The sequence below is a fragment of the Momordica charantia genome (assembly GCF_013281855.1).
Source record: "Momordica charantia cultivar OHB3-1 chromosome 6 unlocalized genomic scaffold, Mcharantia_2.0 BLBB01000006.1, whole genome shotgun sequence".
Taxonomy (NCBI): Eukaryota; Viridiplantae; Streptophyta; class Magnoliopsida; order Cucurbitales; family Cucurbitaceae; genus Momordica; species Momordica charantia.
The window spans coordinates 22,252,601-22,265,899 of NW_028275164.1; the positions used below are offsets into that span (position 1 = coordinate 22,252,601).

Genomic DNA, 13,299 nt, shown 5'->3' on the forward strand with positions numbered 1-13,299 from the left:
TGTAGGGATACAAGTACAGATTTCCCACATTATGACACGTCTCTAAGAAGACTTCTCAGTCATTCAGTCTCTTGATCTGCCAGTTCAAGTGCTATGAACTCAAATTTTATGGTGGAAAGGGTAATGCATGTCTACTTAGCTAATCTGCATGAGATAACTCTTCAGCCAAAAGTGCACACATACTCGCTAGAAGAGCTTACCTTATCATTATCTGTAACCCAATTTGTACCATAATATTCATTTAGCACAACAGAGAACTTGTTAAAATGAAACAATAATTCATTGTACCTCTAAGATACCTTAAAAGACGATATAGAGTAGTTCAATGTTCTTTACCAAAGTTATGTGTATAAGTCAGTCTACTCACAACATATGCAATATCAGGTCTAGTGTAATTCATCAAAAACATGACACTACCTATGACTTTTGCATATTTGGATTGAGATACACTATCGTACTGACTCTCTTTCAGACTCATGCTAGTGTCATAAGGTATTCTTACAGGTGATTTATCATAGTGATCGAATTTCTTTAGCATTTTCTCAATATAGTGTGATTGACATAAGGAAAACTCATTGTCCTTTTTCCTTATTTTTACACCAAGTATTATATTAGTCTCTCCTAAATCTTTCATTTCAAAGTGTGAAGACAGGAGTAATTTGGTCTCATTAATGACATCTTAGTTTGTAAAAAAAAATAATCATGTCATCAATATATAAGCATACAATCACACATTCATCTCCAAACAACTTTAAGTAAACACGTATATCAGTATAATTTACTTTACAACCATTGTTTACTAAAGTGTCGTTAAATTTTTCATATCATTGTTTAGAAGCTTGTTTTAAACCATAGAGAGATTTTTTAGGCTTGCATACTTTATTTTCTTGACTAGCAACTAGAAAACTTTCAGGCTGTGTCATATAGATCTCATCTTCTAAATCCCCATTAAGGAAGACCGTTTTTACAACCATTTGATGTATTACTAGGTCTCGTATAACAGCCAAAACTATCAGAGATCTAATTGTAGCTATTTTAGTAATAGGAGAGTACGTATCAAAGTAGTCAATACCATACTTCTTTTTGTAACTTACAACCACTAGTCTAGCCTTGTATTTTTCTATTGTACCCTCTGGTCTTATTTTCTTTTTAAAGATCCATTTGCACCTAATAGGCTTGTTTCCTATAGGTAAATTTACTAATTCCCAAGTTTGATTCATAACTATTGAGTCTAGTTTACTTTTAATAGCTTCTTTCCACAAGCAAGAAAATCTAAAGAATTTATAGGTTTTAGGATCTTCCTCTATCAGATACATACAAGCAAACTAATTATCTATCTTGTCAAAGTTTTCCACTAGGTAGGTAGTTAAGAAGTCAAGTCCGAAACTTTTCTAACCTTTTGTCTTTTACTTCTGCTACGTTCAGAATCTCGAATCAGATCAGAATCTTTCTTTCAAATTTTTGGAAAAGGACAAAATTGGAACTATAAGCAATATATTTGTTGTGTCGTGGGAAGAATTATTGCTTTGAAAGCAAAATCGGCATGATCTTGATGCTAAATCTTTCTACTGCTGGTATGCTCGCAAAGGTTAACACAACCTCCGACTTAGACATGCACTCATCAGAATAGGGTGGAATCAAACTCGTGCTCATAAACTTTAAAAGAAACTCTAAAAGGAAGCAAATGAAGATAAGGAGATGAAAGGTTTGAAGGAAGAAGTGTGGTAGGGAACTCGGATATACACCGTAGGATATGCCAATAATAGATTTGATTTTCAAAAAAATTAAAAAACCATGTATATAAGCCCACTAACAGGCTACTACTTAACACATTGCCAAATTTAGGATTAAAATTGATCTTTTCCTATTATATTTATATGTAGTTGTGTCTCCCGAAATTAAATCATGGATCCACCGCTAATAATATCTAACAAGCCACAAAAGCATCAAATAGAAGAAGTTAATGACATATTTCTTCTATCCAACATTTTATGTCAATGGACATGATTCAAACGTTGTAAATCAAGAATAAATAAACAAAACTCTCAAAGTTCGAAGTCCACATTTGCAAGATCGAAAAATATGTTATGAAATTTGCAATCTTTTTTTTTCTTTTTTAGTATAACATACGAGGATGAAGATTCAAACTTGCGATCTTTTGATTGAAAATAGGTGCCATAACAATTTGAGCCATAAAAACTATTCAAATGATAAAATACATTTGAATTATTAAAATTAAGGTCAATTTAATAATTATGAAAAATAAGGTTGGGTTAGTTTGTTATGCATTTTTTATTTTGGATTAACTGGACATAATATATAGCTTGGTAAATTTGTTGTTTTTTTTTTCTTTTTTTTAGTATTTACTCGTTGGGGCAAATCCACGTAGCGGCCAGAGGAGGCACATGTCCCCAAAAATTTAGGTTAAACTATATATTATACGATTTTGATAAAAAACGTGTGTTTAGTTTCTTGGTATTTACATGTATAAGGAAATCAATATTTTTTTTTAATTTTTGAAATAAAAATATATTTTTTAATTAAAATTTTATAATCTTTTTTTAATAAAGAACTTAGATTTTTTATCTTTGGAAATTTATATTGTAATTAAAGCATATTTCCTCTAATGAATTAAAATTCGTCCATATATAATGATATAATGACAGATATATAGTACTTCAAATCTTTCCATTCAACCAATTGCCAAAAAGGAAAAATAAAATAAGTCACAAATTGCAATATTAACAAGGAATCATGTTTGTTGGAAATCTTATAACACAAAAATCATCCAAAAATTCTCTTGTAAATCATCCAAAAATACCACGATCAAGATCCACAAAATGGATCCAAATTCCTGTGAAGATCAACGAGAAGTGCCAAGGTGGATCAACAAGCAAGAAGTCGATCATCGAGAAAGATCAACGAGCAGAGGCCGATCACCGAGATGTTGGGATATAATGGAGACAAATAATTGGGACAAGAAAGTTTGAAAAGGAACAAAAAAAAAAAGGCCCAAAATCTTTGTTTTTTTCTTCTTTTTCATTAGGTTTGTAGCCATCACAATATATATAACCATGTTTTTTTAGTCTCTGGCAGTGAGTTAAAAAGAAACCAAAAAGTGGGTGGCGGCCATTTTGTGTTGTTGCACAAACATAGGAGCGGCAGTGACAGTGTATTGGTAGAGGAAGAAGACGAGATCCCGGGGTTGTAGTGCAATCGTCGGTAACCAAATCTCATTGATATTTTGGTGAGGTTTTTCATTCCTATATTCCCAGAATTCTATTGTTGTGGTTCCTAGAAGCTATGTGGTTTTTGTTGAGGCCTCTAAATTTGAGAGATTATTGTATTGCTCATTGTATTTATTTCGTAATTATAGTAGAACCCACATTTGAGCGGAAGACTAAACGTAGCTCGTGGTTGGGTGAACCAGTATACATCTTGTGTCATTTATGTGTTTTCCCTACTTTTCTCCTATTATTGTAGTTGGCTTAGTTTTCACAACTATTGTAGGGGAAAATATTCTTGGTAAATAATTTTCCCAACAAGTGATATTAGAGCGAAAGTTGCAGTATCATGAGATCTAGTGGAAAGTCATATCACTACTTTGAGGGGTTTGAGATTTGATGAGGAAAACTTCGGGTTTTGGAAAATGCAAGTGGTGGATCTTCTTACATACACGAAAATACACAAAACCTTGAATGAACGACAGGATGGGATGACAGACAAGGAATGGACGGAGATGGATGAACAGGTCGTAGTGATCATCAAGTTGTGCTTGTCGATGAATGTGGCAAGTCTCATGGCGAGTCAGACAACGACAACGGGACTGATGAAGGCGCTGTCGGATAGATACCAAAAACCCTCTGCCAACAGCAAGGTGTACCTCACTACGAGATACTTCAACATTCATATGTAGGAAGTTATGTCGGTGAACTCCCACATAAATGAGGTGACTAAACTGATGAATTAGTTGGAGTCAATGGAGATCGTTTTTTCAGAGGAAGTGAAGGCTATAAAGTTGTTGCCTTCTTTGCTTGAGAGTAGGAAAATGATGAAGACGACAGTGTCGAATTCGTTGGGGGACAATAGTGTTAAATTTTCAAATATTTGTGAATCTGCAATTGCTGAGGTTCCGCAGCCACTTTTGGTGGATAAAACTATATGAAGTCAGCATTGGTAGCTCAGAGCAAAAGCAAAGAGAGGATGAATTATTGGAAACGGCAGAGACATGGCCAAAGGAGGGGAGCGGCAAGGTTGAATGTTTTTACAGCCATACGAAGGGCAACTTCAAGAAACACTGCAATAAACTTAAAAATGATCCAGAAAAATGCTTTGTCAGATAACATGTTGTTAGCATGCATTGATTGTGACACGACATTTGTGTATCCGTTATCAGAATGGGTAGTGGACAGTGTAGCATAGGTGTATGTATCTTCAGATAGGAATTAGTTCACATCCTTCACTATAAGGAATCATAGCGCGGTGAGGATGGGAAATGGGAGAATCTCCAATATCAGAGGAATTTGGGATATTCGTCTGAGGATTGACAGTGGTACCAAATTAGTTTTGCATGGTGTCAGGTATGTATCCAGTTTCAGAATGAATTTGATATCAGTAGGGAAGTTGGATGACAAAGGCTACAAAAATGAGTTTACAGGGAACAGGTGGAAACTCATGAGAGGATCCTAGATAGTGGTTGTGGGCCACAAAAAAGTTTCAGTATATGTTTTGAGGTTTGACGTTGCTAGAGGATCGAAGAGACGGATTATGCATAGGGCTATAGATAATTCAAGGGGGACTTAAAAGAACTAGTAACATTGACAGTCAGGACAAATAAGGAGAATCTGACATCAGTTTAGGTTTAACGGCCAGGAAGTAGAGGAAATGGAAAGAAGAACAACTCAGTGAAGTGTTTAGTAGATTTTCAAGATAAAGCCCCAGCTGTCAGACGGTTTGGCAAGCTGATGAAGTCGCATAGGTGTAAGAGTGCATCAAGGAGAATGACTATAGTTGGTGCTGAGGTTGAGGGTGAGGTCTCTAACTTGGCAACGGGCTTGGTTGGGTTGGCCAAGTCATCAGTGAAGAAGCTCTCCTTCCAAAGTTACTAGATGCGAGTGAAGAAGGAAGCATCAGGGACCACTTAGTTCGAGTGGAAGCACGTAACTGTGTCTCTTACTTCTAAAATTGATCAGTCTTAGGTCAATCAAAGATGGAGCCTTGGTTGGTGGCAAGAAGATGTTAGAAGCTATCGGTGCAGTGAGAGTTGAGCCTTGGTTGGTGCCAAGAAGACATTGATCAGTTGGAAGTTGTTGGTACAGTCATAACTAAGTTACGAGGGACACTATTGTTTAGTGGGAGGCGAGATTGATATTTTGTCTCCAAGTGAAAGATTGTTGGGATATAATGATTGGGTCAATATATATATATAGATTGTTGGGATATAATGGAGATAAATAATTGGACCAAGAAAGTAAAGTAAAAAAAAAAGCCCAAAATCTTTTTTGCTTCTTTTTCATTAGGTTTGCCACCGACAAAATATATATATATATATATATATATATATATATATAAATAAAAGAGAAACCAAAAAGTGGGTGGCGGCCATTTTGTGTTTTTGCACAGAAACAGAGGAGTGGCAGTATTGGTAGAGAAAGAAGACGAGATCCCAAGGTTGTAGTGCATCGTTGGCAACGAAATCCCATAGGTATTTTGGTGAGGTTTTTCATTCCTGTATTCCTAGAATTCTATTGCTGTAGTTCCTAAAAGTTAGGTAACTTTTGTTGAGGTCTCTAGATTTGAGAGATTATTATATTGCTCATTGTATTTGTCCTATATAGTAGAACTCGGATATGAGCGGAAGGCTGGATGTAGCTCATGGTTAGGTGAATCAGTATAAATCTTGTGACATTTATGTGTTTTCCCTACTTTTCTATTATTATTGTGGTTGGCTTGCTTTTCGTTGAAGAACCATGGAAGGAGAAAATATTCTTGGTAACTAATTTTTTCCAATACAATGAAGATCAACAAGTGAGAAGTTGATCCAGAAAATCAACAAGTTAGAGGCAGATCACCCAAGAAGATCAACAAACCAGAATTCGATCATCAAAGAAGATCAACAAGTCAAAGGTCGATCACCAAAATAAGATCAACAAGCTCAGAAATCGATCATCAAATAGAAGATAAATAAGTCCAGATGCCGATCATAAAATAATTCATGGGAAAGAATCCGAGGATAAAATTTCTCTATAAATATTGTGTGATGAAATATTACAAAAAATTGTATTAAATGAGTTGTCAAGAAAAAAATAAGAGAAGTGTATTAAATGCAAATAGATATTTTGTACCATATATATCTTATTATTATTATGAGAAAATACCATATATATTATATCGTATCTCTGGTTCTAAGCAAAAAATGAAGAGAAATGTTAAGACCCCTTCCTTATTGGATATAGAGAATATGAGAAAGTCCATTTATGAGAATTTTAATGAGCATTTCATTATAAATAATTAAAATCCCAACATTATTTCAACCAACAAATTGAGCTCTCAAAAGAATGGAAAATTTTTCTCCCACACTGCTTTTCTAACTCCTGCTGTTGGTTGTCGCATCTGGTATGCCTCTCTCTCTCTCTCTTGTTTTAAATATATGAAAGATTATAAATTTGGCTCTTTTTTCTTCTAAAATATATAGGGTTTTCTTTTCACTCAAAAAAAAAAAAAATTAAGAGCCGTTGGATTATAATTTCGTATTAAAGAAGTTCATTTCTAAACATAATTTTTTTATTAATATTTCTTAGATAAGAGAAACCAAAATCGTTATTGAATAAGATTAATTAGATATGTAATTATTCATATATGTAACATATCACTCTCTAAAACTAAAGAATTATAAATTTAGCCTTTTTTTCATTCCATCATTTACACGGGTTTTTTTCCTTCAAAATAAAGAAATAAATAAAATAAGAGTCCAATTTTTTGTTAAAATTTTTCATTTCTAAACATTATTTTTTTTCCATTCATCGATATTATTTATTGTTTTGGTGATATAACTTTTAGAAATGTTATTTTGAAACCGAAGAATAGTCTTTGTTTTTCTTAAAAGATAAGAAAAAACAAAATTGTTGAAATGGTTTGATATTTATGTATATAAATTATTCGTAGGTGTAACACATCACCCTCTAAAACTCGAGGATTATAAATTTAGCCTTTTTTTCCTTCTATCAAAAGTAAATAAATAATATAAAATAAGAATCCGTTTGATTACAACTTTCTGATAAAAAATTTTTGTTTTTGTTTTTTTTTTAATATTTTCCTTGTTTGGTAATTGTTTTATATGTATGTATCTATATATATATGTTTGAGAGGACTTATAAAAAAGAACTTTCTAAATAATTTTTTATCTACGAGTATTTTTGGAAGAATAATAAGTGGTAGTATAGTTTCTAAGGGATTATTTTAGATAACTAAAAGTGCTTTTTAAATCTACGTGTTTGGTAATAAATAAAACATATTTTAAAAAATCAGATCTCTGTAGAAGTCACGTTAAACTGATTGGCACTATTGTAGTTCAAACAAAAAATTGTAATAAATAAAGTGCTTATATCCAAATTCACTCTAACACCATGTTTAATCTCTCTCTACTTGTTTATAGGCACAATTCAATTTAAACTATTTCCTTACTTTTTGAATTTAATCCAACTCTTTAAAGGTTAAGAAACTATGAACCATCAACTTGTAAGATAATAGTAAAAACAAAGTGTCTTGTCCACTAAAGTATGCTCGAATTTTTTTTTTTTTTATACAACTTGTGGGGTAGGGGTTTGAACTCATGACATCTTTGTCAGAGATATGTTCTTTAACCACTTGAGCTATGTTCTGTTTGGCAGTATACTCGAATTGAAAGTTATAATTTATCTTTTATTCTTTTTTTTTATGTTAGAGTTGTGGTTAAATAGTGGGTAACATAAATATTTCTTTAAATAATGGTTATTAGAGTCTTTTTAGTTGGTATTTTCATGTGTCATCCTAAACAATAGGAAGAATAAAAAAATATCCATTATATTTCTTTTTCGTTTATTTTGTGTTACGGTCACTACATTTAAGCTAATTCTTGCGAGATCAATATTTACATTAAATCTCATCTTCCTCTAATAGTTTTATTCATCTCGGGATTTTAATGTGTAGTTGATAGTTTTTTGCAAAAAAAATAAAATTACAAGCACACAATAGAATACAGAGACATCAAGATTTACATGAAAAACCCCTTAGTGTAAGGGGAAAAATCACGTGACAGCTCTCAAAATCATCCGCCATAAAATATAATGGATTACACAGAGTTTCTTCCTTAGTTGAATTAGAGGATACAACACAATACATCATACTAGAGCCTAGCTAACAACTGATACACAAAATACCCTTCATCTACCAAAGATGGAATCAAAAAAGCAAGGAGAAGTCTCAGACAAAGATGACACAAAGAAACCCAAATGAAAGAGGAACAAATTGAATCAACAACTAGGAGTGTTCAAAAAACCCGACAACCCGATGAACCCGACGAAGCCAACCGGTTGGGTTGGGTTGCAAAATTCCCAACTCGATCGGATCGGGTCGGATCTCAAGTTGAGCCTTAAATTTTTCGAGTTGACCCGACCCAACCTAGTAATACTTTTTTTTTATTTTTTTAATATATATATACATACATACGTACATACGTATATATATATTAAACCTAGTTTCTAACCCCTAGTCTCACCCACTCCTTTTATCTCCCTCCCTGTCTTCCTCCCTCCCATTCCCCCCACTCCTTTCATCTCCCTCTCTGTCTTCCTCTCTCCATCCCATTCCTTTCACCTCCCTATCTGTTCTCTTTCTCTGGTCTTCCCTTCCCCTCTTCTCCCTCCATCGGTAGACCCCTTCTCTAGTCTACCCTACCTCTCTTCTCCCTCCATTCTTCGTACTCTTTCTCATTTTTATCCTTTTCTGATGATGGCTGCTGGGAATAGTGAATAGTGCGAAGAGTTCAAAACTTTCTTTCTCACGTGAACAATCGATTTATGCAACTTAAAATGTTTAGGATTTCGACTGAATCCTCTTTCGTTCGACTCCCTTCCTTCTCTCGTCTCAACCAAACAACCCAACCCGACCCAATCCGAGAATATAAGGGTTGAGTTGGGCTTGATTGACCTTCTTGTTTGGTTCGATCGGTTCTCTATTCTGCCTAACCCGAAAATTCGGGTTGGTCCAAAAGATTCCCCCTAACCCGACTCAACCCAACCCGTGTACACCCCTATCAACAACGAAGCGACAAAGAAAACAACAACATTCTCCAACAATGGATGTTCTCTCTCTATTTCTTCTTGATTACACAAGGAAAGCCACTGTACTCTTCCATTTCTTCTTCTCGGCAAAGATCCATAAAATATCACACTTGAAAAGTTTTCAAAGCAAGCTTCTGTAACGCCCGACTAGAATGAATCAATACGACATCCGAATAAAAGAGATCCTGAGAACATAGAAAGTATGGTTAAGAAAGTCTAAAAGAAATAATAGTTACTACCTATACTAACAACGTGCACCTTCCTTTTCGGTAACTCAACCGTAAGAACTCCAAAGTTAAGCGTGTTTGACTTGGAGCAATCTTCGGCTGGGTGACCTCATAGTTGCTTGGTCTGAATCCCTATACTAACAAGGTGCACCTTCCTTTTCTGTAACTCAATCGTAAGAACTCCAAAGTTAAGCGTACTTGACCTCCTAGTGAGGTCAAAGCATGCTGAAAGGACTCGCGTTGATCTGTAGGGGCAGTCTACGCTCTTCTAAGTGGCTCAGAGTTTGACGGTGGTGCAGCCAGGTCGTAGGGGAATGCCGGGATTCCAAATCCTGTGCCTAGGGCGTTACAGAATGGTATCAGAGTGGAACCTCTCCCAGTAAGATGTGGTTCTGGGATGAACCAAAGTGAAATCTGGTGGCCATAGAAAATATGGTTAAGAAAGCTTAAAAGAAATAATAGTTACTACCTATAGTAACAATGTGTACCTTCTTTTTCGATAACTCAAGCGTAAGAACTCCAAAGTTAAGCGTGCTTGACTTGAAGCAATCTTCGGCTGGGTGACCTCACATGTTGGTTTGTAGGGATAGTCTACGCTCTTTTAAGTAGCTATGCAGGGGAATGTCGGTCAAAGATGTGCCAAATCCTCGAATCCTAGGCTTGGGGTGTTACAGTTTCACACATTTATATATTTTGTCTTTTTTTAATAAGTTAGTATTTATCCACAAGTAACGAGAAACTAACTTTATGTGATGAAGGTCAAAGTGAGTTTAGCTCAGCGGTAATTCGCATATATCTCTGGCCAAGAGTTCATGAATTCAAAATCTCATTCTCATTAAAAAAAAACTTTAGGTGATGAAGAAGTGAGAAATTACCAATTTACCCTTGTTGTCTTGTTTTAAATAATTAGCTAATAATCTATAACCAAGCTAGAAAAAATGAATTTAGCTTATAATTTTAAAGAAAAAACATAATGTAAAGGTTTGCAAAAAGAAAACATGATTTGAGAAAGGAAAATTGAAGGACAAGATGTAAACGAGAAGTTGTAATCTGAATGAACGTTACCCTTTCTCTCTCGAGCTTATAGGAGTAAAACTCGTTCTATTCCACAATTATGCATGATCACAAGCCCTCTCTTGTCAAAATAGTATAAATATAAAGGAGAAAAAAGCTGGAATTTTATAAATTGTGGTTTCAAAAGTACAAGTAGTAATAAAAACTAAGCTGAAAAATTGCTTACAAACGAGACCAACGGCTGAAAATTAGAGCTAAAGCAAAGGTAACTTAAAGAACTAATGAATCCTAATTTGTGCTGGAAAAGAACCCTAAGGAAGCTTGCAAATAATGAAGGAAAAACTTAAGCTCGATGCCAATTGAAGAAGTGAAAGTTGGTTTTTTTATAGGCAGCCCACAGTTGGTTAGGTAAGTGAGAAAAACGCTCTCCACCTTAGGATTTCAACCCTTTGAAAGACCAAATCTTTCACACGTATGGAGGCTGAGAAGTTGTCAAAACATATTGAACTTGCATTTAATGAAAGGCAAAAACGGAAGAAAGTAAGCCTTCTCAAGGTGCCCCGTGCCTCCTTTGGCCCACCTATGCACAAATTTTGATTTTTGTTATTTTTTCTACCTTTAAATGATGTTAAAATTTAGTTTATGCATAAATAAATGATTAATCACAATGCACGAATATCACCTCAATTGGGCACTTAAGCAAACTAATACTAGTTTTTAAATAAAACAAAGTGAAACATTGTAATTTTAATCTCTTTTTATCCTTGTAAACAAGTATAATCAGTTATCATCTGTGTGTATCTTTTCAATCTTTAATAACTTTTCATTCAACATGTCTCGAATAAAATGATACCTAACATCAATATGCTTGGACTACGAGTGGAAATGATTCTTGCTGACATGAATAGCACTTTGACTAACACATATCTCTCTTGTTTAGTTTCCAACTCTAGCAAAAATTTCTTGATCCAAAACATTTCTTTGCAAGCTTCAATTGCTACTATAAACTCAATTTCTATAGTTGAAAGAGAAATACACTTTTGTAACTTGGATTGTCATGATACAACTCCCCCTACAAATGTAATCAAATACCCTAAAGTAGATTTTTATCACCAGACATATATGCATTTGTAATGTCTTTGTAAACCTACTGAACATAGTTTTGTCATTCCCAAAGTGTAAACATACTTTAGAAGTACCTTTTAGATACTTGAAAATCTATTTCACTCCTTTCTAATGTTCTCTACCTGGATTTGAGAGAAATCGACTAACAATACCAATTGGTGAGTTATATTTGGTCTGGTACAAATCATTGCATACATCAAGCTTACAATGGCCGAGGAATACGGAACACTATTCCTGTGTTCCTTCTCTTTTTAATTTGAAGGGCTTTGTTTGGAACTGAGCTTGAGGTGATTATCAAGCAGAGCACCTAGGAAAATATTAGTACCTCTGAACATTTCTCATCGGTGTGATGATGGTCAGACTAATCCTCATCCTTTGTAGAATATTCATCACTTTTTGGATCCTCGTCCTTCTTCGGATCCCATCCTTCTTCTAATCTCAATCCATATTCGGCTATTGTTTGGATGGACCCTCTTCGTCTGACTCACCATCCCCTCCGAGATATTTAGTTTGATCATCGAACTTACACTGCATAAGAAAAGAAATAAATTAATACAATTGACAAGAAATTAAATTTAAAAATATTATTAAAAAAATATCATACCTTGGAAAGTTTTTTCAAATATTTCTAAATGCCCTTCACAACGGCCTCAATGCTCCCTCTCTCGATTATTGAGGCTCTTCAATTGCTTCTGGCATTGTGCCTAGTTTCCTTTCTTAATATTCTTCTTCTTTGTCTTTAATATTTCCTTCATCATCGGCCACTACACCATCCCATAGGTCACCAGGCATTGGAGAATGGATGGATGAGTGATGTTTTATTGCCTCCGTCATGATCTTCTTACCTTTGTCCTTCCGTTCTTTGGCTGATAAACCTTCTATTGGAACACTTACTTTATTAACGATTGGTTTTGGATTGGCTCATGCGTCAATGATGGGTATTGGAGAGGATATGACACAAGCTTGCGGTGGATGCATTACACAGTCCATGTGTTATTGCTAAGCCTCAGTCGCCTCCAAATGTAATTTAATCTTTATCTGCAAGAAACCTAATATTCAGTTTTACATGAACAATAAATACTAAGTCAAGTATGAGAATACATTATATATAATTTACACAAGTCTACTCGAAGACATTAGTGGCCATCACATTACAACCTCGATAATAAGTGCACGACCATTGAAGCAGTCGAGGAATGGCATTGTCGTTCAACCTAAGTGCAACTCGTGTAGTCGAGGTTGAAATAGTCTCATATAGACCTACGATCTTATCAAAGTAATATAAGCATGCAACCAAATAAATAATTAAATAACTATAGCATTTTTTTTTAACTATACTAACTTGAAAAGCATGTGAAAAATCGTATAGGTTGTAAGTCTCAACGTATCTGGGTCCTTCTTCGACTTTTGTTGGTACGTCACTAATCTATCTCTTAAAGCATGCTCGACGAGAAATTCAAAGCAGAGAAAACTCGAATTAATAAACTCAACTTGTATTAAATGTATGTAGTGTTACAATCTCTAAGATACGATCCTCTGATTAATTTTCTCAGATGTGAACTTTAATTTGAGGGCTTTAGAGCTTGTTCTCGAATCGATGAAGTTATGTCTTT

The 13,299-nt window shown here is 34.5% G+C and overlaps 1 long non-coding RNA gene across 1 annotated transcript; it reads left to right on the plus strand.

The window, feature by feature from the left end:
• Window positions 1–5,603: 5,603 nt before the first annotated feature.
• Window positions 5,604–6,346, plus strand: LOC148210952 (uncharacterized). Its single transcript, XR_015791850.1, has 2 exons — window positions 5,604–5,712; window positions 6,020–6,346. It is a non-coding gene; the product is annotated as an uncharacterized LOC148210952 (long non-coding RNA).
• The last annotated feature ends 6,953 nt before the right edge of the window (window positions 6,347–13,299 follow it).